Source organism: Mytilus trossulus, chromosome 8, assembly GCF_036588685.1.
Source record: "Mytilus trossulus isolate FHL-02 chromosome 8, PNRI_Mtr1.1.1.hap1, whole genome shotgun sequence".
Taxonomy (NCBI): Eukaryota; Metazoa; Mollusca; class Bivalvia; order Mytilida; family Mytilidae; genus Mytilus; species Mytilus trossulus.
Window position 1 is genome coordinate 79,850,285 of NC_086380.1, and position 26,751 is coordinate 79,877,035.

At 32.1% G+C, this 26,751-nt stretch overlaps 1 long non-coding RNA gene across 1 annotated transcript; it reads right to left on the reverse strand.

Annotated features, from left to right (window-relative positions):
• Positions 1 to 17,541: 17,541 nt before the first annotated feature.
• LOC134682163 (uncharacterized) lies at positions 17,542 to 25,515 on the reverse strand. Its single transcript, XR_010100812.1, has 3 exons — positions 25,404 to 25,515; positions 18,517 to 18,587; positions 17,542 to 17,645 (listed from the first exon to the last, which is right to left on the reverse strand). It is a non-coding gene; the product is annotated as an uncharacterized LOC134682163 (long non-coding RNA).
• Between the last annotated feature and the right edge of the window lie 1,236 nt (positions 25,516 to 26,751).

Below are 26,751 nucleotides of genomic sequence, written 5' to 3' on the forward strand. Positions count from 1 at the left end.
GCCATTTGACAACGTCTTCATAGGTAAAATGACGATAACAGATAATCATTGGTCATCTCAACTCGATTGTTTTTCTGACATTCGCCGTACTGGCTCAAGCGAGAAAAGCAATCTCGTTGATCACCAACGGTTATCTATAATAATTCATTAATTATTTCAAATAAACTTACATTTTTCACCTAAACATGTTTTTAATCCAATTTTATTGATTTCTGGGACAAAGAAGAAGCTTTGAAATACATTTGTAGCAGGTATTTATATTTTATTGTGGAAGCAAACATATTTCCTCACCTTCTTTAGTTCCCAAAGTTGGTAACATCAATTCGGGGATTTTTCATTTCCTGAAGTTTTACACCGAAACAAATATTGAAAAGTACTGATTTGTTTATTTTGCTACAGAAGCAAGATAACTATTATGAGTCTGCATCTTGACCAAGGTACACCGCGAGTTTCATGTCGCAAATTGGATATACCTAGTTGTATAAATAAGTCGGGCATTATGCGTAACAGTCAGATTTCTGTATTCATGTGTACAAGGGGATTGATGTAGAAAAATCTGATTATTATTAAATACTAGTGCATTAGTATCTACTGCCGTCTTATAAATGAAAAATGTCATGGAATTTGTATCACACTTTTACATTTACATTGGTTAAAACTTTAACAATATCCCTTTGATCTTTTTTCAAATATAATACACGACTATGTACTTTATCATCTGATTCAAAAGGTCTTGTTTTACATAAGTACATCTGTTCTACTGATTGATAAAGGTGGAACGGTGCTCTGTACTGATTAAAATGTGTTCTACTGATTGATGAATGTGGAACGGTGCTCTGTTCTGATTAAAATGTGTTCTAATGATTGATGAATGTGGAACGGTGCTCTGTACTGATTAAAATGTGTTCTACTGATTGATGAATGTGGAACGGTGCTCTGTACTGATTAAAATGTGTTCTAATGATTGATGAATGTGGAACGGTGCTCTGTACTGATTAAAATGTGTTCTAATGATTGATGAATGTGGAACGGTGCTCTGTACTGATTACAATGTGTTCTACTGATTGATGAATGTGGAACGGTGCTCTGTACTGATTAAAATGTGTTCTAATGATTGATGAATGTGGAACGGTGCTCTGTACTGATTAAAATGTGTTCTAATGATTGATGAATGTGGAACGGTGCTCTGTACGTATTAAAATGTGTTCTAATGATTGATGAATGTGGAACGGTGCTCTGTATTTATTAAAATCGCTTTTCTATGGTCGTTCTGTCGTCAGTTTTCTCATTGGCAATTTTACTATTTATTCATATTGTTATAAACATTTCAGAAAAACAATGAAAACAAACAAGATTGTGCTAATATTTGATGAACATTAATTAATTTCAATGCTTAGTAAATGTATTGCAATATCTACCATTTGTCTACGATCAAGAAATAAAAACTTTAATTGACGTTCTATTATTATTTTTTAATCAAATACATTATCTATATAAATCATGAAATCAATTGTTTCTATAGAAAGAGGTCATGCCGTTTGAATCGACAATTTAATGTTTTTCATTGTTATGATAATTCATTTTTGTATGTGCATTTTTTATTAAATAACTGTATTAGTCAATACATTACGAAATATAAACATATTAATATAAAAAAGAAGATGTGGTATGATTGCCAATGAGACAACTATCCACAAAAGACCAAAATGACACAAACATTAACAATTATAGGTCACTGTACGGCCTTCAATAGATATAGGAAGATGTGGTGTGAGTGCCAATGAGACAACTCTCCATCCAAATAACAATTTAAAAATTAAACCATTATAGGTTAAAGTACGGCCTTCAACACGGAGCCTTGGCTCACACCGAACAACAAGCTATAAAGGGCCCCAAAATTACTAGTGTAAAACCATTCAAACAGGAAAACCAACGGTCTAATCTATATAAACAAAACGAGAAACGAGAAACACGAATATATTACATAAACAAACGACAACTACTGTACATCAGATTCCTGACTTAGGACAGGTGCAAACATTTCAACAATGAGCAAAGCCAATACCGCATATAGTCAGCTATAAAAGGCCTCGATAAGAAAATGTAAAACAATTCAAGCGAGAAAACTAACTGTTAAACTTATTAAAACGATACTAAGCCAACCATATGTATTTATATATTTTTTTTTAGATTACGATTTTATTCAAATACTTTATAATCATTAAACTCGTTTTTACATGGGAACAAATAGGATGAGAACAGGACGATTCGTATTTTTTTAAATGTCTTTTTCAAAGTCAGAAAGGCGGCCGTTTTTTATCCATTTCTAAGAATGTCAGTGTTTGTTTTCTAGCAGTTCAGTATTTCTGTTATGTAGTTCTTTTCTCTTATAGTTTATATGTTAGTCTAGGCTTTGGTTTGTGTGTATGAATAATTTTAAACAAATGAAAGATATGTTCAACCTGGTTTCATAAGTAATTATGATGTGTATCAAATAATGATTGTTCCTACTAAATAGGTATGATATCGAGTATCATATCAATATATATATACATGTATATACTTCAAACACAATAAATGAACGGATAAATAACAAAAATAATCAACATGATAGACAAAAAAAATATTTCAGTCATTTCTTATAATTTAATTCTAAATTCTATTTAAAACCATAGAAGACTATGAAAAAAACGTTGATGACGTCACGGTTACATGACAAAACTGTGTCTATGGGCTGATAAACAAAACGACGTCAGCTAATCGATATCAAAAGACACGTGTCATCCAGAATTAATTGAACTTTTAATAGAGAATACAAGAGGTTATACCACATATTCTGTTGAGAAATTTGTTTCCTGCGTAATCATAAACAAAGAGAATAAATGAAGCATCCTTGATTTATATTAGGGAGGTCAACTGGGTGAAAATTTACAAATCGATTACTCGTTTGATTTACCTAGCGATACTCAAATACTTGCTCGGTAAAACCTTTTCAAAATGGATTAACTAAAGCATACACCTTATATATGTTGGTGTTCTTTTTGTATGATCATTAAACCCTCAACATTATTCCCTAGGACTAGATAATAGTCTGATAAATTTTATGCCACAATTAATTATTATAATAGTTCATTTACTACATGTACTAATTATGTAAACTGACAATAATCAAATGAAATAATTAGTAAATACCTTTAGAAAAATTATTACCCAAACTCGTAAATAAACACATTTTAATTATCAACAAAGGAGAGATGATTTGAACTTACTTTTGCCTTTAATAGTTTCGAGAGGGTCAACACAGGTGAACAAAATTTGTTCTAATCTAAGAATATTTTGTCTCAGTCTATAGGAGGAGCGATCCGATAAAAGTTTTTCTTATATCAACGAGCGATATTGTCTTATAATATCAACGAGTTGCGTAGTGGGAAACTTCGGACGAATGTTAGCATTTGTATATCGAAACGCAGATTTCTCGAAATAAAGTAATGACTTTTTTTCTTAAAACGGGTGACATTTAACACGACAAACGTCTGTTCAAACGAGAAATGCACGATTCATCATTTGTAGGTGTACACATTCTATACATATCATGTAGCAAACTTAGTGGAATGCAATAGAGATGAATTCAATTGTTTGCATAGCCAAAATCACCTTACAAGTCAAAGATACTGCTATATTTTATTATATCAATGCGATATTTTCTTATATCATAGCGATGATTTTTTAATATAAAATATTTATGAATGCGATACTTTTCTACTATAACTGCTATAGTTTTCTAATATATAATGAACACGTCACAGTGCATGTCAACAAGAAAACTGCAAACATAAATCACAAACTAAGATCATGACCGGTTTAATGTTTTTGAATCTCTATCACTAAAATTTCGTAACTGTAACAAAATTAACGCTTTCATGAACTTATCATTTCGAAAATGTTGCTTGACCCTCTGGATAGATGAAAGTGTTAACAACCTGTTCAGTATATTGTTTTCAACAACATGGTTTGACCGACTAATTCTATTTGAAGTGATGATACAATGGCAGAATTTAAAGAGGTTGCAAATAGTTTACCGACCTATTAGATTCTAATATATTGGTATCACTGCTCTAGCCTTTCCACCTTGATAATATCGAAGTAGACAAAAAATATTATTACGTAAAAGAAACATTCATTCAAACATTCAAATCCAATACAGCTCCAAATTACAATGAATATTCAAATGGTAAAATAAATAATCCAAACAAATTAAAATGCACAAATGCTGATGTCCCGAACTTTGAAGATAATAACTGAGTAACCTTAGACTATAAATTGGACAACTTCAGATACAACGAAAATCAAAAATCTTGTCAAACAGAAAATATATTTATTATTAACATAAAAAAAAATTGAGGAGGAAAACTTTTTTTTTATCAAAGTCTTTTCATGTTGGTAAATCGATATCTCTATGAACATAATCAGCTCGCCGCTTGGACGCTATTTTACAGGATGCCCATGAGGGCATTTCGATGTATTGTTGCCACAGAGATTTGACTTTCCTTTTTTACTAGTAACCGATCGTATTAATACGTGAACATTTCTTAGTGCAAAATAATAATCCGTATCGCTTGTTATAAATGCATTTCTTCAATGAGTACACTAAAAAAGATGTTAAGAACACAAATAAATAAGATGTAAATGTCTTTTGACGTTGGAAACGTGTACATATCTTTTCTATATTTATAAATTTAGATTGTTCAGTTTGAGGACTGGAAAGTAGTTATTTATAAGGGGAATTTTAAAGAGTTATAGATATAAGAAGATGGTGCATGAGTTCGAATGAAACAACTTTCCATCAAAGTAATAATTTGTTTAAAGTAAACCATAATATATCAAAGTAGGGCATTAAAGACTGAACCTTGGCTCACAGCGAACAGCACGCTATAAAGGAACAAAACATTACTAGTGTTAAACCATTCAAACAGGGAAACCAACGCTCTAATTTGTATAAAAAAAGGAGATTCAAAAGTACAGGTCAGATATTGTCGAATCAATCTGAACGACGACAGTATGATTCATCTTTGTCACAAGTTAGTTTCATTGTTATCATTAAAGAAATCATCCACGCGTGCGTTGCGAGAATATCGGATATACATTATGGAGAGGGCTAACATAGGCTATGCCTGTTGCCCAATCCAATTCAATTTATTTGAATAAAATATTGTTTAAACTAAACTAAACATTATTCCGGTGCGTTCATTATAACATTAACTAAATGTCATATATGTGAACAATCATTTTGATACTTAGCTAATTGATTACGACATTGCTTATTAAACCCTTTTTTGTTTAGTTTTGCTTCCAAAACCAATTGAGAATTTAGTAAGATGTTACCAAAAACAATTTCAATTGAAGCAATGGTCTTAAAACGGCTTATTTACATACAAAATTGCTAAGAAGTAAAATCACAAAAATACGAGGAATATTCAAAACAGAAAGTCCCTTGTCAAATGGTAAAATCAAATGATAAAACACACCAAACGAATCGATAACAACTGTCACATTTCCAACTCAGTACTGACATTTTCAAATTTTGAAAATGTGGATTGAACCTTTTTTTAAAGCGCTTAAACGCTCACGTGTATGACAGTCTCATCAAATTCTGTCATATTTACAACGATGCGTAAACAAAACAGACATAATAGGTAAAATTGTCAAAATATGGGTACAGCAGTATAATATTAATACTAATACGTTCTATAATATTGATATAACAAAAACACCGCTATGATATTTTAAAAATACTGCATTGATTTTTTAAAAGAACTAATAGCATTTGTTTATTTATGTATATAAGAAAAACACAGCACTTCAAATTTTACACGGACATACACTTGAGCTTCTAACTAACTTCTGAATGTATATTAGACTCAATTGTTGTTTATATTTGAACAATAAGTTTTAAAGTTAGTTTTTTTTTATTTTTCATTGCCGAAAACATCATTTTCCTCATGGAAGGTCTGCATATTTACAATTGATATTATACATTATCGCTATGTGATATAAGAAAAGTTTTTATCGATATGCTTCTTCCATAGACTGTGTCTTGTCAACTTTGTTTTGGACGGTAGATTTGTAATTTTTTTATATTATCTAACAGTCCTGGTAATGAAAATATATGCTCTGACGGTACAAAGATGGGGTAGTGACCAAGATTACCCGTATACGCGAAACAGAATTTTGAATGACAGTTATAGTAAACATTCGAATCGTATTGTAATATTATTAAAGTTTGATTAATATCTAATGTCTCTGTTTTGTTTTTGTTTAGGCAACAGAAACAACAACATTCTAAACTGAGTAGTCGAGTATCATTTTAGTAATCGATACTCGGTTTAGTTTAATTTAATTTAAACATATTTATTTATAGTGGATTGGGAAACAAGTTTTGCAACTTACATTAATCCCTTTTCACTTTGCGAATTCGAGTGCTGCCTTGTAGCGGCATTAGCCTACTATTTTTCGAACTCTACAAGGGTGCCTGTAACGTGCAAGTGATATGGCTCTCTCTTAACACGGGTCAGCCATTTCTCGTCCACTTTCGACGGACTATCATCTTGAGTTCCTGAAATTTTCATCCAAAACGAGTCGAACCAGGAACTTTTGTGTTAGTAGTCCGATGCACTAACCACTACACCACGGCTCTCTACTCGAGTACTCATTGACATCCCTTCTGGTGTATGCTTAGCGGACATTACAACTTTAATCAAATGACGATTGTAAGTAAAAAATAGTTTATAATATCGAGTATCATATTAATATATCTCTCACACAGTTTAAGTGGTACCATCAGCTACGACATGTCCACAATGGTTCCACGATGGGTACACACAAAAAAAGAATTGTAAATACGACAATCCTGAGTTTGGGCCTATTTTTCAGGTTTTCATGTCATTAAATGCGCGTTACTGTCATGCCACTATCGAGCTGAGTCACTCTCACGTTTAACTCCGTACAACTACTATATAAAGAAGGTCCGAAATATTGCTTCCTCTTTTCCATTTGCTTCAATGTTTTTTAGTGTCATTATAAGTTCGGTTCAAGAAATCGAAGTTTTTCGTATTAGTTTATATTATAATTCTTCGGCAAATTTAAACCAAGATGCTCCCGAAAAGAAAAATTAAACAAAAGAAAGGTGGTAAGAAGTAAACGTGGATGCTGTTGACTAGACGGAGGACCCCCTATATATATATATATAGCTCCACAAACTAAAATATATGACGATTCAGACATCTCCAAACATGTATTCCCAACGCATTGTATTCTTCTAAATAAAACGAAAATATGTTGCACGAAGAACTTACCACTGTCGTGCGACAGACAATATATATTGCGACAGTCGTGAGAGTGTCATACGAGAGTCGTTCGATTGTTTTATTAAAATGGTTAATGTAGCTAGATACCTACGACAATGTGTTTATCGCATGACAGTTGCACGACTGTGGTTATACATTCTTACGACAGTCACAAGACAGTTACACGACAAAACAAATCGTAGAGCAAAAAAAGGTGCATCACCAATTTTCGTCCCACAACACACACACGACAGCACAACGATGCTTAAAATATTGTGCGACTGTCGTACGACGATCACAGATGACCAGCACTTTGACCAAATTCATGTATGGCGCTGCATAGATGTTTCGTGAGTTCGTTCTGTCCAGGGCTTTAACAAATAAACGGATAAACGACAAAGGAATCAACATATGATAAATGAAACGTGAATAACTAGAACGTACGTTGTGTATAATTAGTTTTAAACATAGGGAACTAAATCAGACAGCGTTGCTCCATATGTGACTAGACATTATTATTGTATCAAAACATGAATTAATAAAGTAAATTAAAGATAATACATATTGTTAACGATAGGTTAAACCATTAAATTTTAACAGAAAGAGAGAGATTTTGAGAAACCTGAATCATATTGAATATAAATACGTTATTATCTACTACCAGCTAATTCATTTAATCCAAAGAACTATGAAACAGTTATCTTGGCATTTGATATCGTCAAGGGATTATATAAAATATCATTGTTTGATAAAATATCATTGTTTGATATCAATTTAAAGATCTATTGACACATACATTTAGTTGTTTTAAATAGCTTCTAGTAATATGTCATATTTCGAAATAAAGACATGAGTGGCAATTGTATTAATGTAAGATAGATTATTTACGAACAAAACACGCGGATGAAATCACATATTCGTTTACTATTTGGCATTCAACAATGACCATAACCAATACCTGTAACATTTCCATTTATAATACAATATGTCATTAGTATTGATTTTACTCATCCTTGAACAATTTTTTTTTAATATAGCTCTTTATTGGTTAAATTTGTTAAACATTTTTTTGGCTTTCGTTTTTTTATAACTAATAAGTGTTATGGTAAAGTCTATGCTTCTGACACATAACATTTACGAACTGTTTATTATTTTAAGAGTACGGAAACCAAATTTACATAATTAAGCTTTGCCACATCTGTAATATGCTATTCTTGTCTTGAGGAATATATTGTTGTAAAAAATATTTTAAAATTTTTATAAACAGTAAATTTTTATACAATATTAACTTATTTACAAATTATCAAATTATGAACCGTCGAAAAAAGAAAATATTTTGTACAGTTATTTGTTTAAAAACAATGACAATTGAACCTTAAAAAAAGCTTTTAAAAAATTATTTACCAGCATGGTATTGTATTTACATGTAGCTGTATTTAGTTGTAGTAGTTATTAAATCCGCACAACGTCAAATATTTTTACACAATGCACAAACATATTCTTTGTTTTTTTTTATCATGGTTATTGCAATTTGGGCTGTTCTATTTATTGACTTTCATTGTTGTTTATTTATATCAAACATGCACGACTTTATTTCTACGCAAATGTTCTTCATTTAATACTCTTGAAAAATGCCCGGACAATAACAATAATATTTTCCTTCTTCGATCATAAAGTTAATAGGTTGATAATCACAAAATAGGAATAGTATTTCGTTTTTTATTTTTTTTTATTTTGACATTTAAAAAAAAAAACCGACACACTACTACTAACCATGTCGTTGTTTTATAGTATAGACCCAAAAGGTTATCAAAATCTCAAGATAAAATTTGACATCACCCATCAATCTTCTTTTCGTGACATGTTTTGCACTTATCGATATAGACTATACACGCATATATATATGTCATATGAATCAAACATGGTCTTGTAAAATGTTTGTTGAACTGTATTTTGGTAACTTCAAATTCAGAATTTGTTTCGTCATTTAACGTGGGTTTATTTCTTAAAAATAATAAAATTGCATCCACAGCTTGACAATTGTCAGGGCTGTTTTGATCTTGCTGTAACATATAAGATTTTAGAAAAATGTAAGGATACAATAAAGACTTGAGCGGGAAGAAGAATGTTTTGGGACTTATTGACTTTTGACAATTATTATCATTAATTTTATTTTTCTTGTTTACTAGTATACTGAACATATCATATGCGATTTTATTTTCTAACATTTCAGCAAGAGGAAATATTTACCAAAGTATTTGCATGACCGAATAGACTAATTCAAAATTTAATGAATATTGATCTTTGATGACGTTAAACATATCTTTTCCTTTATCATTTTAAAAATCATTCAGCACAAATATTACAAAACTTCATACGCAAAACTGATATAGCAGTTATTGCCATTTAATGATATTTAACTAACAACATAACTTCATATTGCTTTTAAGTTGACAACAACTCTGAATATGAAAAAAAAAACATAGATCGAAATTAAAAAATTGAAAAAAAACATCAGAATGATAATTTTTACAAAAGAGTCAGCCGAATTCGTCATGGTATATGAGTAATTTTCTTTTAATAATGGTGTTTCTATAAATGGGAAGTTGAGGTATGAGTGCAAAAATTACAACTATTCATCCAAGTCACAATGTATATATGTAGGACTCGGAGGTGCGATGGGGACGTGGAAGTGCGATGGTCACACTGAAGTGCGATGGTTGAAGCTGAAGTGTGATGGTTGATATAGATATAGAACTCGGAGATGCGATGGGACGCTGAAGTGCGATGGTTCATTCGCTGAAGTGCGATGGTCATGTTGGAACATTATATGTTATTATAACAAAAAGCATGCAAAATAACATTTAGAAAGCAAAAACGCATAAATGCATTAATTATAACAATAAACGAACGTAAAATAAGGTTACAAACGATCTAAGTCCGGAACAGTATTGGGCAATGCAAAATGAAGTTACCAATAACATTATTAGTGTGCAAATATTGACGAACCATCTATTACGCCAGCACAAAAGAGGCAATTTTCAAATCAGGAGTATATAGAAAATATTTGGAGACAGAAACTAGAAAAATTTTAAGATTTTTTTCATATTTTATAAATCCTTTTGCTTTTAGTTTATCTATTTAAAGTGCCTTATCAAATACTTATTACAGTTTAGATTTAAAACGTTAATTAGTATTGTTAAATTTAACATATTTTACAACTTGTTATAACATTTTTATTTTTTTATTTTTATATCTAATAAACTATTTTTTCCCCACTAAGTATTTATATTCCTATTTTTATGTAGGCTCCTGTAGAAAGAAGAAGTAACATTTACAATGAAACACATTTGGCTGACATTACAAACTCACAGGTGGTTCGCAACACTGATAAGATGCATCGAACATCTTTGACTGACACTATGAATTGGAATTCACTTTGGATGGTTTTTTTTATACATGTATATACAGAAAAAATGGTAACCTGTTCATGTACGTCTGGATTTATTTTCTGTATAATAATTCATTTTTTTTTTATTTCTGTGGATCATCTTGCAGCTTTGTTTTATAAATTATGCAGTATCTTCGGTTTACACAAGTTTAACAAAAACGAATGAAATGTATGCTAGTGTCTTTCTCTAAGATCTTCAATAGCAAAGTGCTTCATCGACAAGTTGTTTTCTTTCGTAATTTACATATATTATATATCTATTAATTTTAGTTGAAATCTGCACCCTAGATAAATCTAATGAATACATAATAATAAAAAATTCTACTAAATAACACATCTTATTTTTTTAAATACTAGCACACGTAATCTTAGTGCATTGACCACTACTAATTAGTATAACGAATTCGAATAAAAGTTAAGTCAAGAAACGCTAGATATAATAATACGCCTATATAGAACTATAAAGGCATAACTATATTTTTATTTCGTCACTCACAGGGTTTAGCTGCATACGATTTAAAGAGGGACGAAAGATACCAAAGGGACAGTCAAACTGGTCGTACATTAGGAATGAGTAATTAAGCAAGTGAATATCAATTGAATATTGAAACTAGGTGTGTCAAAGCGACACGAATGACCCTGTCTCAAAAAGTTGAAAAATCTGCAATTTCAATAATACATATGGACACAAACATAATTGTAGTCTCATTTATCAAAAATCAGCTCAAAATCTGGAGGCGTACAGAAAAAGTCCGTATAAATGAGATGTCAACAATTTTCATAGTTGTAAACCCACAATTTTGGCAAAAAATAATGGAGTGGAACAAATTTAAACTTGATCTGTAACTCATCATGGTTAACTCACATACTAATATTTGAAGGCGTTTAGAAAAAAAACCTCAGTGAAATGGTTTGATGTGGAATGAAGGAATTACAGAATGACGGAATGGCATAATGACAGAATTTCGGAATGACGGAATTATTGAATGACGGAACAACGGAATTACGGAATGACGGAAAAGGGTTGAACTATATGGTACCGACAATATATGGACAAAAACAAAATTGGGGTTACCAACTAAAACTGAGGGAACGTATTAAATATAAGAGGAGAACAATGACACAACATTAAAATGTAACACACACAGAAAAATAAAGGCAGCAGTAGAATACCGCTGTGTAAAACTCATAAATCCATGGACGAAAAACAAAATCGGGGTAACAAACTAAAACCGAGGGAAACGCATTTACCATAAGAGGAGAACAACGACGTAACACTGCAATGTAACGCACACAGAAACGGACCGAGCATGAGACAAAATCCCACGATAATAACAAATATAACATCAAAACCAAATACAGGAATTTGGGATAGACAAGTACTGTGACACGTCTTATCGCAATGTGAATTTACACTAAAAAATAAGAGAAAACAAATGACACAACGTTAAAATGTAATACACAGAGAAACGAACTATAATATGACAATGGCCATATTCCTGACTTGGTGAAGGAAAAAATGGTGGTTTGGACCTGGTTCATGGTGCATACCGAACCTCGCACTTTTATGGCCATGTGAAATATAACATCAAAATTAAAACACATCACCACAGGACTACAATATAAATAAATTGGAGAACACAATTGACAAACAATCACACGAACAACAGCCAACAAAAGGCAACAAGTTCAAAAATTTAATACGCCAGAAGTGCATTTTGTACACACAAGACCTACTAGTGACGCCCAGATACAAAAGTTTGCAAGCCAAAACAAGCACAAAGTTGAACAGCATCGAGGACCAAAAGTAAAAAAAGTTGTGCCAAAAACGGCAAGGGTTTTCTGTTAGTTACCAGAACAACCCTATTATTTAGAATAATTTACATTTTATCCTGGTACCTTTGATAACTATTTACACCACTGGGTCAATGCCTCTGCTGGTGGACGTTTCGTCCCCGAGGGTATCACCAGCCCAGTAGTCAGCACTTCGGTGTTGACATGAATTTCAATTATGTGGTCATTTTTATAAATTTCCTGTTTACAAAACTTTGAATTTTTCGAAAAACTAAGGATTTTTTTATTCCAGGCATAGATTACCTTAGCCGTATTTGGCACAACTTTTTGGAATTTTGGATCCTCAATGCTCTTCAACTTTTTATTTGTTTGGGTTATAACTATTTTGATATGAGCGTCACTGATGAGTCTTGTGTAGACGAAACGCGCGTCTGGCGTACTAAATTATAATCCTGGTACCGTTGATAACTATTTACACCACTGGGTCGATGCCTCTGCTGGTGGACGTTTCGTCCCCGAGGGTATCACCAGCCCAGTAGTTAGCACTTCGGTGTTGACATGAATTTCAATTATATGGTCATTTTTATAAATTTCCTGTTTACAGAACTTTGAATTTTTCGAAAAACTAAGGATTTTCTTATCCCAGGCATAGATTACCTTAGCCGTATTTGGCAAACTTTTTGGAATTTTGGATCCTCAATGCTCTTCAACTTTTTATTTGTTTGGGTTATAACTATTTTGATATGAGCGTCACTGATGAGTCTTGTGTAGACGAAACGCGCGTCTGGCGTACTAAATTATAATCCTGGTACCTTTGATAACTATTGCAAACAGTAAATTTTATAAAATGACTATACAAAAGATGTGCATGATAAAACTGAATTATTGACTAATTACAGGAAACAACTGAAATTAATACATTACATAACCAGACATTTGAAACACAAACGTAAACACATCCGAACAAGTTTAAGCCTCAACGACAATTAACATCATATTTGAAACTGTACAAATGACGACACAATGACGTCATTTGATTTGTAAAACAGATCATTCAAAAATAAAAAATGACGTCACATTAGAATAAATAAGATATAATTAGGATTGATTTAAGATTATATGATTGAACTAAATAATGATATTGCATTTAATAACAAAGCACATTTCAATTTTATTAATAGCGAACTAAGGTAGCAATTAACTATGTTATAAAGCTATGCCCTGTTTGTTTTAAATCTAACTTCAAACGTAAAATATCGTACTGATTACGTTGAACGAAATCAAATCTAATTAAAAACAAATTGTTCAGAGAAAACAATGTATTATGTTCTTCTCATATATGTTATGATGGTATGATACTAAACCCCTAACGGGAAGGATTGTGCCTGATGTTCATATGATGAAATCATAATCTTTCAGTCAGTTTAATTGAAGTCTGGAGCTGGCATGTCAGTTAATTGCTAGTAGTCTGTTGCTATTTATGTATTATTGTCATTTTGTTTATTTTCTTTGGTTACCTCTTCTGACATCAGACTCGGACTTCTCTTGAACTGAATTTTTATGTGCGTATTGTTATGCGTTTACTTTTCTACATTGGTTAGAGGTATAGGGGGAGGGTTGAGATCTCACAAACATGTTTAACCCCGTCGCATTTTTGCGCCTGTCCCAAGTCAGGAGCCTCTGGCCTTTGTTAGTCTTGTATTATTTTAATTTGGGTTTCTAATGTACAATTTGGAAATTAGTATGGCGTTCATTATCACTGAACTAGTATATATTTGTTCAGGGGCCAGCTGAAGGACGCCTCCGGGTGCGGGAATTTCTCGCTACATTGAAGACCTGTTGGTGACCTTCTGCTGTTGGTTTTTTTTATTTGGTCGGGTTGTTGTCTCTTTGACACATTTCCCATTTCCATTCTCAATTTTATTTAAATATGAAAGTTGTTATAAAGTTTAAAATGTCATTTCAATCGTCGAATGATAGGTTATTGTACGCTAATTCCAAAATTATATGGTTTATTACAATAATTTTTAAATAAGGGACATACTTTGTTACTTCCGGTTTGAAAAATGTTACTTTCGATAATATTTGAATATTTACTTGACACTGATTCAAAAAATATATGGTTCTATATACTTTTAAATAATAAAGTACCAAACATTGCTACTTTCGGTTTACACAAGGTCACTTCCGGTTGTTATTTTCAGGGTTAAATGGTTTGATACCTATTGAAAACAGTCTCATGGCTTTATCATGTATACATGAGGTAAAAGCAAAGGTCAAAATCTAGAACATCAAATTAAGCTACGACCTTGCGATCAATTGTAAGTTCATAAACCAAAGATCTCAAATCAAATGACCATAGGTCTTAATTATATTTGGTTTATGAGTTATATCACCATATGCGTTTTTTTAAATACAAAAGGGGAAAAAACTCCCTTTTACGTTCAGCTTACCCTTGCAATCAACATTTACGTGTTCCGACATGTCGCAACTTACAATTTAGTAAAAATAATTTGTGATATCTTACACGGTTTTTGGTAATAAGTGAAATAAGCCAAATTAAAAAATAAGAACATGACCTTGACCTTTGAACCTTGACCTATTTTTTTAATTTTTTTTTTACCAAGGACCTCAAATCAGAAGATCCTAGTTCTCTATCACTTTTGGTTTACAAGATAGAAATGCATATCGCTTATACCAAATACAAAAGGGGAAAAAGCGTTCATATTGCTTCGGTCAATCTCAAACAAATCATGCGAAGGATATAACGAGCAATTTTATAAAATAAATTTCTTGTAATCTTTTACGGTTGCGAAGGAGTAATGTACACAAGGAAAACATTGTTTGGGGAGATAACTCCTACAAAGAAAAGTATTCGGTTACGCAGGGTAAATTTCAAAAGTGCATAAACTGTTCGATATCATATACCAAATATCTAAGCGACATATTGCGAAACAAATATTTATCGCAAGAACAAAATAATGCGGAAGAAAAGAAAAACAATAGGTTTCAACAGAAAAGTGGAAAGACCTAATAAATAAAGGCGGTGATTGATTTGATTAAACGGACTAAGCATTATACATTTGATACAAAATGCCTTTTCATGCCAACCCCATATGTTACATGTCATACGGAGCATCTCGTAGTTTGATAGAAAATAAAGGTCGCTTTAAATCAAAGTAAGACAGGAATGTTGAAAATATTTCAATTATAATGATCGAAACAGGATTGTAAGTTGCAAAATATAACGTGAGACGACAGTAGTTAATACACTTTAAAAACCGATGTTTAAACGATCATCATTTATGTAGCAAGACAGGACTTTCATTCAATAGTTCTACCTTTTCCGTTGCACTATTGACCATTTTTTAAGTCTCGACAATGCATCAGGTCCGTCTCAAGATTTCAGCCTAAGGTAACAATATACTGTTAGGAGGTTGGGTTTGCACTACGACCTCTGTTGATTTTGAAAATATGAAAGTTATAGTGCAATCGAATTTATTTGTAGACAACTGAATACCAAATTCGCCTTCAAAGGTGGTTTATAAGAACATCAAGATTATTTTAACATGTTTTATGGGCTTTTTTTCTGTTTGACTGTCTGTATTTGTATACTTTGACCGGCAGTAGGTCCAGTAATAATTGAAATGTTGACATACACTTTTTTCTGCAATTTGTTTGTAGCAATTTAAAATAAATGAGACGAAAGACATATGCTTTTTAATTTATTTCCTGATAGATATACGTACACAGATTCCGAAAATATACAAATGATACACAGGAAAAAGTGCCACGCATGTTTTACATATATTTTACATACGTAAAACATGCGTTTGGAAACGCATGGGAAACGTCTTTTTGCTACCACGCATGTGTAACGCATGTTTTAAACATGTGTTATTCATGCGTTTTACGCATGAAAAATACATGTGCTGTAAAACGCATGTTACAAACGTGCGTTATTCATGCGTTTTACACATGCAAAATATATTTTATGTTAAACACATGTTTCAAAACCATGCGTTAAACATGTGTTGTAAGAAACATGTGTATAATATGCGTTTTAAATGATGCGTATAACATGTGTGAAACTAACATGCGTATAATGCATATATTTCAAATCATCTATAAAACCTATGTCAAGTTAGCTAGTTCACATTCCATATGTTACACAAAACCAAGACGACTTCTGTTTACTTTTGAAGGCTGTTCCCTAGACATCATTGCTTTAATCAGTTTAATTTGGACTCTGTTGGGTAGTTGTCCAATTGGCAGTCATACAACATCTTTTTATGTTATTTTGACCACAAATCTCCTTTCAACAATCAACATCAGTATCATATTACAGACAAGACTTCACTTTTCATTAGCCCTGTTTGAATACACCAATAAACAAAAGAAATATCTGTAACACGATTTTCATGTTTCTAAAACCTTTATCAAGTACATTTGACACTATAGCTAAGATGTTTGAAAAGACCATGATATGAAATATTTGATGGAATAAAAACCGACAATCTTTGGTCTCTGTAGTTTCATTGGCAGTAACACCACAACTCTTTTATACAGAGGTCAAAATTATCTTAAATGAATTTTGTAGAATGTTGTAAATGTATTTGACAATTTTTGTTAAAATGTTACTTATGGTTAAACTATAACGTACACATTTGTTGACTTATGCATATAATACATGTAATATGAAAAGGAAAACCCAAAAAGTGTATTAAATGTTTCCTTTAGCATCAAGTTATATACAATTTTGAAGTTGTGTCCCTTGCATGTTTAATGATCTGAGATTGTATAATTTTTTTTAAACATATTATATGAAAAAGTCATTAAATCTGCTTAAGAATCTCATTTATATTTTTTCTCTCTGTTGTCTATTTGTTGCAGAATATAAATTTGAAAAAAACTTGGATTTTGATTTCACTCTACTTTTATTTACAACATTCTCAAAACGTTACAATCAACTTTTGATGTTTTTGTTGTTGACATAATAACATTATCAATTGAATGTTCTTTCTTCTAAATGTCACTCTTCTTGAAGTTGTCTTTATCTGAAAAGAAAACAATAATATTCATAATCATACATTTAAACTTAATTTGATTTATTCCCATATACTGTAAGTTGTTAGTTTTAAACATAATGAAATAACCTCAGTGACTTAAAACATGCTTTTCTGTCTCATTTTGGTCTCTTGTGGAGAGTTGTCTCATTGGCAGTAATACCACATCTACTTTTTTTTTATATTTTTCTCCTTTTGATATAACATATTTGAATAAAACTGGAAAGTATTTTATGAATATAAATATTTGTTTTGCTATCAGTAAATTAAAACCAAACTAAATATTATTGTTATACACATATGTATGTTTACCAGTTTTACAAACTGTTGATACCTATATTTTGGCATTGAATAAGATCATGTTCTTATCCTATGATTAATGGCGGTATATTCTTTAAATCCATTAGATGTTTACTGATTGATATTTAAGTCTAAGACACATGATTTTTGGTTTTACGTTTGGCATGAGTTTTGCTTATTTTTAAATTCTTCTTCAATGGTCTCTGGTAATGCTAGTGGAAACTCATTGGCAGTTGGCAATCATACCACATCTTCTTATTTTTATATTAAAAAATTGTAGCTAAAAATTTGGCACAATGAATATTTGTAATAAAAACAATCTATAGCAATACAAAACGTAACCACAAATGATATTTTTACTTACAAAATCGAACAGTTTTTTAAGTGTTATTACCATAAGATGTTAGTTGAAGATTTTCATTCATTTATTTATAGGTATTAAATACCGATGAAATGTGTTAGGAAAAGCAAGGATTGCAAGGATTAAAACATTATTTTTTTTAATATCTCTCCAAATATTACATATCGGTAAATATAAATATATATTTAAACACAAACCTACTTTTTTGGCCTACAGAAGTCCATTCTATGAAAATATCCTTTGGTTATGTATGCTTGGCTTTCCAGAAACTCCTGTAACATAAATATGAAATAAAATGAAGTTTGGGATAAATTCTTTATAAGATGTCATTTTGTATTAATTATGAACATGGTAAAGGTACAAATAGTCTCAATTCACTCTCAATGACAGTGTTTTTCAATAAAGGGTTACAGCTAATTTCCTAATGCATGAAGTGCAAAATTTTGGTTAGCTTGCTTGCTTTGTTTGTATATTGTGCAAACATATTAGGATAACACCCAATTGAATTCAAATATAATATATACAGGTTAAAATATGCCTATACATAATTTGTTTAAAAATGTCAATCTTATTTACAAAGCTTGTATAAACAATTATACAAACAAAGAAAGCAAGCAAGCCAACCAAAGTTTTACTTTGCAAGCAGAAGGAAATCAGCTGTAATACATGCCATTTTCTCGTTTGAATTGTTTTACATTGTCTTATCAGTGTTTGGCCTTTTCTAGCTGACTATGCGGTATGGGCTTTGCTCATTGTTGAAGGCTGTACAGTTACCTATGTCTGAGTTATTTTGGTCTTTTGTGGATAGTTGTTTCATTGTCAATCATACCACATCTTCTTTTTCAAATGCCGTTCATCATGTTCCTTCCTTTTAGACATCTCTAAATAAAACACTGATTCACTATAAATAGTTGGTTTCATCAAAATGTCAGTTTGTCCATTTTCATTATTTTGTTTTTTAAATTAAATATGCTTAATTTCACAAGATTTTAAAGAACATTAGTGGGGAATGTCTCCATGGGACACAGATGAAGCCCCCTCTTGCATAAACCTGTGGTCTAAATACTTTGTTTTCAGAGATATACTTTTTTTGTAAGCCAAAATCTATATTTTACCCCAATGTTCAATTTTCCATACAAGGGGGGTTAGATTACAATAGCGGTATTTTGACTTGATTGTCGATTTTCCATAAGGTTCAAAATACCACATCTTGCAATTGTACGAGTTTCTTTTTTTTTTTTGCTGTGCATTTACTAATATGACTTATGTTGATTCATTGATAAATACCCCTTACAATTTATCAGTTGTTTCTCTACTGCATTTTATCCTTTTTAATAAATTCTCCTTACTATTTGTAACAGCAGTGAGGTTTTAGTTGAATGTTTAGTATAAAAGTTCAAATTTCTGTTTGGTCAGACAAACACTTAAACAGTTTGGCACAGACTGTCAGCTGATTGTAACAGCAAAGTAACCTTAATATATATAGTAATAAAGTTTCAGCATAAATAATGTATTGAAAGCAAGTTGTCTTACAAAGTACATGAACATATTCAATACAGTAAGTCTCGCAAAGAGCAAAAAAACGAAAGGCCACATACTGTTTTTAACACAGCAAAACTAGAGGCTCTAAAGAGCCTGTGTCGCTCACCTTGGTCTATGTGAATATTAAACAAAGGAAGCAGATTGAAAATTGACTAAGAAGGGCAATAACTCCTAAAGGGGTCAACTGACCATTTAGGTCATCTGACTTATTTGTAAATCTTACTTTGCTGAACATTATTGCTGTTTACAGTTTACCTCTATCTATAATAATATTCAAGATAATAACCCAAAACAGCAAAATTTCCTTAAAATTACCAATTCAGGGGCAGCAACCAATTATCAGGTTGTCCGATTCATCTGAAAATTTCAGGGCAGATAGATCTTGACCTGATAAACAATTTTACCCCATGTCAGATTTGCTCAAAATGCTTTGATTTTGAGTTATAAGCCAAAAACTGCATTTTACCCCTATGTTCTATTCTTAGCCATGGTGGCCATCTTGGTTAGTTGGCTAGGTCACCTTACACATTTTTAAACTAGATACCCCAATGATGAGTGTGGCCAAATTTGAATTAATTTGGCCCAGTAGTTTCAGAGGAGAAGATTGTTGTAAAAGATATAAACTCAGATTTACGAAAAATGGTTAACAATTTACTAAAAAGGGCAATAACTCCTAAAGGGGTCAACTGACCATTTAGGTCATGTTGACTTATTTGTGAATCTTACTTTGCTGAACATTTTGCTGCTTACAGTTTATCTCTATCTGTAATAAAATTCAAGATAATAACCAAAAACAACAAAATTTTCTTAAAATTACCAATTCAGGGGCAGCAAACTAACAACAGGTTGTCTGATTCATCTGGAAATTTCAGGACAGACAGATTTTAACCTCATAAACATTTTTACCCAATGTCAGATTTGCTCTAAATGCTTTGGTTTTTGAGTTATAAGCCAAAAACTGCATTTTACGTTCCATTTTTAGCCATGACAGCCATCTTGGTTAGTTGGCCAGGTCACCGGCCACATTTTTAAACTAGATACCCATGATACCCATGATACCCCAATGATGATTGTGGCCAAGTTAGGTTTAATTTGGCCCAGTTGTTTCAGAGGAGAAGATTTTTGTAAAAGTTAACGACGACGGACGCAAAGTAATGGGAAAAGCTCACTTGGCCCTTCGGACAAGGTGAGCTAAAAATCTCGCACCATACAAAAAATATACTTACAATTGCTGAATTTTATTAGAAACATTTACCAGGCGTCTTCCCTTGCCATTTTCTTCACCATTCGTGGAATTTTTTAAACATCCATGTACATGTACCTTCCTGATATAGGGGAGGTCAAATTTGATAACTAGCCTATTAAAAGGATAAAAAGAAATCCATTTCATAAAAATCTTACAGAAACTAAATATAATTACAGTGTTCATGTGAAAGCCAAAATGAAGTTCATAGATATAAGAAGATGTGGTATGAGTGCCAATGAGACAACTCTTCATCCAAGTCACAATTTATAAAACAAGTAAAAGTAAACCATTAAAGGTCAAAGTACAGTCTTCAACATAGAGCTTTTTATAAATTTTTAAAATCTGGTAACTCAAAAACCCATATCTAAAATTATAAAAATTGTTAGAGATCTCGTGTCAGAAGAAATAAACAATTAACCAAATTTTTTGCAAGAAAAAGAGAACATTCTTGAGTTATTGACCGAAACTGGAAAATCAACCTTTCTTATGAATATAACACCTACACTGCTAATTTTGCATAGGTTCTTTTCCTGTACAAAAAATCTGTAGTACTGGAAAATTACTTTTAAAATATAGTACTTTCTTAGTACTTTAAATTTATTGTAATATTTAGGTACCTGTTTTTTACAGTACTTGATTTGTACTTCAAATTTTAAGTACTCAATTTGTACTTTAATTGTGTAGTACTAAATGTGTACCTCAAACATTAGGTATGCAAAAGTAGCAGTGTAGTAACTCAGAAATGTAAAATGTAAAATTTATAAAAATTGAAAAGGAGTTCATGTCAACAGATATAAAAAAAATCACCAAAATTTCTTGCAAGTAGGAGAAAACATTTTTGAGTTATTGACTAAAAACTGAAGAATCATCCTTTTTTGATGAACAACCCTGCTACTCAGAAACTTAAAATATAAACTTTATAAAAATTGCAAGGTGTCAAATTCACCAAAGTTTATGCAAAATGGTTAAAGCATTTATGAATTCATGTCCAACATGTTGACCATGGACAGAAGGACAACGGTATACCATAATACATACATGTATGTACTCCCATAAATGGGCGTATAAAAAGAAGAAACAAGAAAAACTTATGAACTTAGTAACTACATCAACAAACAAAACTACTAAACATCAGATTCCTGACTAAGGACAGGTGACACACAACTGCAGCGGGTTTAAATGTTTAAATGGTACCAAACCTGCACCCTTATCTGGAACAATAGTGGCAATTGTAAACTAAAGTTAACACAAGGAAACAAAAATTTATCATCATCCAATGTAATACTGAAAGATGGACCATTACAGTGCCTTAAATTCTTAATGCCTACATAAGGCAGTCTCCATAAAGTCTCAGTGGCAAATATTTCAGATATCAGTATAAACAATTCATGTCAATAAAATAATTAAACTAAGAAGTGTATATTATACTGAACTCACTATATTGGTTGAGGAAATATGTTGATGGCAGTACGGTGACCTATAATTGTTAATGTTTGTGTCATTTTGGTCTTTTGTGGATAGTTGTAATCATACCACATCTTCTTTTTTATATATATTTTGAACAGGTGTATACATATTTTATATATTAAAATAAACCTTAAGTTAGTATAATGATAAAAACTTATTGTATCAAGTGCTACAATATTATATATATTGCAGTGAGGTTAAAATCCCTGGCATTTATTCATCAGTAACTGTGGAGTTACTTATCCGAGAATTTTTTTGCTCTATCATATACATGTATATGTTATGATATTTTTCTAAGACCATCCATTAGAACTTGCAGTCGTCCTATAAAAATAGGAGATGTGATATGCTTGCCAATGACAAAACATTTAAGCAGATATGATTGGCTGTGTTTAAACATCTCATTTGTTATGGAGTCAAAGCTGCTTGATTTATTGTTTTTAGTGGTTGACAGGGGCTTGTTTAGTAGGCCAGACCAGCTTTTACTGTCAATAGCGATCGCTAACTTACATTTTTTGTAAATGTATATTGTTTTTTTTTATATAGGATAACGAACGCCATTGACAGAAAAAGCTTGTCTGACCCACCTGTGAGGGTTTAACTGCTTCATTAATCCTTTTTTACTATATATTTTCTGTGGTACATGTATAATGCTATTATGTCGTTATTGCCAATTCTTTTTTTTCTTGTTGGTCCTTGAAGAAAATCTGCTGGTCCTCACTATCAAGTCTATTGTAGTATTGAAAAATACTAAAATTGTGTCAGTCCTATGCAACATTTTGGTGGTTAAATCCTGAGGACTGACACTTTTCGCAAACTCTGATTATACATTTCAATGGTTATAAACAAATAAAAGAGGGACGAAAGATACCAGAGTCATAAATCGAAAAAAAACCTGACAACTTCATGGCTAAAAGTAAAAATGAAAAGGACAAACAATAGTTCACACGACACAACATAGGAAACTAAAAAATAAACAACACGAACCCCACCAAAAACAAGGGGTGCTCCAGAAGTGTAAGCATAAATTAAATGGTCATCTGATTCTACTTTACGGTCTTAACTTGTTTAAATAATTATGACGTCTTGAAAAGCTATTATAATTTTTTCTTTGACGCCTGAAAAAGTAAGGCGTCAAAAGAAAAAAAGTATAATAGCCTTTCAAGACGAATCCGGGTCCGTCCGCCCTGATTTCGGTTCGCCCTAGTTCTGTAACGTGTAACCAGGCGTTTATATCTTAAACGAACGTTCCAGTAAATACTTGGATCCAAGTTGTACACAAACAATACGCAATACCAAAAACAACAACTATCTATGATATACACAATGAACCAAAATATATACACTAGCTCCTTGCCGATACAAAGTAACAATGCACAATAAAACAATTATATATATATACAAATATAATTATAACACAGCCTGTCCTCCTAATAGAACAATCTGTCCTATATGACAGTGCGGGCTGGTACAGTATGTTACTATCAGACAGTGCGGTCTGGTACAACTTGTCCTCCTAGTAGGACAGTCTGTAACTACCAGACAGTATGGGCTGGTACAACTTGTCCTCCGAGTGGGACAGTATGTCACTAACAACTAATGTGGACTATTGCAGTCTGTCCTCCGAGTGAGACAGTCTGCTCTACCAACTTCCAATGTTAGACCAACTTGTACCCAGTACAAGTTGTCCCCAGTACAAGTTGTCCTCCTTACAATCTTACAGCTATGTAGCGTATTCTCTATTGTAAGCCAGTCTTCTTCTGTAAGAACATCGACCGAACCCGATTTGTATTCCTCACCCACTTATATACTCTAGGGCGAATTCACTATTTCCTCGATAGGGGTGTTCTCCAAATGTCCCCGATACCGAACACAATAGTACCTCTCAAACACCCCTACGCCGATAGACCCAACCACTGAATCTCGCGCCAAACGTCCAAATCTACAAAACGCTTCCTTCTACATGAAATAAGCATATACACAGCAAGATTCTTTATGTTTATTATCTTAACAACCAATAAACATTACAGTTCCATTCCGACCTGAGACCGTTCGCCCTTATACCTGTTGGCCCTGATTTTTTGATTTTTTATTACAGTGTTGTGTTGTGTGTATTTAATTGAATATGTTGAAGTCAGTCTACAATTTCGCCGAATATTTACGATGTATTGTGTTGTATACAGCTAGCTGCTACTAGATTATAAGTTCTTGACAATTTCGCCGAATATTTACGATGTATTGTGTTGTCTACAGCTAGCTGCTACTAGATTATAAGTTCTTGTAAATTTCAGGACTACAAGATATTTTGATTTCAAGGTATTGAAAACTAAGTTAGTATCTGTATGTAAATACGTTACTAGGAAATTAGTTTTTTTTGAATTTCAGCACTACATTGTATTTTTAAATGTAAAACAACTATTTAGTAGTAATGTAACATATACTGTACATATCATTAATGAGAATAGGGCGAACTAACTCAGGGCGAACAGAACACCAGGGCGAACAAACTCAATGGGAACGAACCTAGGGCGAACATGTAATCAGGGCGAACGATCCTGATACCTTTCAAGACGTCATAATTATTTGAACTAGCTAGGTCTTAACTTAAGTTCGTGCATGTCTTTATAATTCAATTACTAAAACTGGATAAATCACAGAAGATTGATTCGAGTGAAACTCTACTGTGATAGTCAAGTTAGGTATATTTGCAGTTATTGTTGATAGGATTTCAAACTCCTAGTCCTGTGCTGTGGATGAATAAATCAGTTTGGGAAATGGCAAAAAATCCTTCGTGAAATGTTAATCAAATAAAATATTAAAGTTGAATTATTACCCATCTTGTCTTTAGTGTCCTAGATTGAAGATATCCTACATTGTCCTAGCTGCATCTCATTTTTTCCATAAAATTTGCATTCACGAATCATGATGTCAATATCAGTGTCGTCTGTCTGAACGCTCGTTTCCGGGTGAACCGTACGGGCTATTATATTAAACCAAAGACGAAACATTTAAGATTCCATTTAAACGGCATTAAATGATTGAAATATATGCGAAGATTTACAAGTAATTAAAACAAGTACACATAATTAGTAATTGTATGTAACCGATTGGACCTTAAAAAAAATATATGAATGTGGATTCCGTAATTTCCTCGGAGTCTCCAGTATAAATGGTATTTCCCGCGGTTATTTTTGTACAATAAAATACGGTATAACTACAATTTTGCAAAGACTCATTCAGTGTAAGTATATCGATACTGTGAATCAATTAACATGAAAAAACTCTGTAATTTCTAATTAATTTTACTGGACACATAATGAAATTAAACACACGGGCACCTGGTCAATTCGTCACCTTATTTAAGCCATATAAGTCAAATCGGCACCTTTTTTCAGGAAATTTCTGCAATTGATTTTTTAACTGCCACCTTATATTACAAACGGTTTTCATCCTTTGTATGAAAGAAGTTTTTTGGAACTCTTCTCTAATGCAGTATATAGTAATACAGATGAGGATAAAAAGAAGAGAAAACACTTAAATTTTATCATTGATTTTTTTGTTGGATAATCTGCCTTTCCTGATTTTCCTGATCTTTTCAGTGGCAGATCCATAACTTTTTCTGACTGACCTAACGGGGACCCGCTCCAGTCATGCTCCAATGATTCCCTATATAATCAACAATTTTTTTTCCCACAAAAGGTGGGGGGATGTCTAATGGTAGAAGGAGAACCAGCACTGTATATAAATAGAGCACATAGATTCTACATGTAAAATTATGGTTCCTTTTTCAAAGGAGGTTTAAGGATCAGTTCAATTGTATTAGATAGTTTATAAAACAATTATGGGAGTCTTCAATAGTTCACTGATCTTCACTTGCAAAACATAATAGTTATTTTGGGTATGGACGTAACTACTGTGGGTTACCCAAATTAAACAGGGTTGGATTTGACTTGTTAGGGAGCTACCATTTGATTTTTATGGGGGGCTAGGATGAAAAATTGTGTCCTGCTTTTTTTTTTATTTGTAATCTCTGTCCTGCCTTTTTATTTTTCAGTCTATTCGGTCCTGCCTTTTTTTTCTTCGCTTATCCTGACTTTTTTACAACAATTGTCATCCTGTCTTTTTTTTTTGCCAAGGTACTCATCCTGCCTTTTTTTCAAACTCAAAATCCTGTCCTGCCT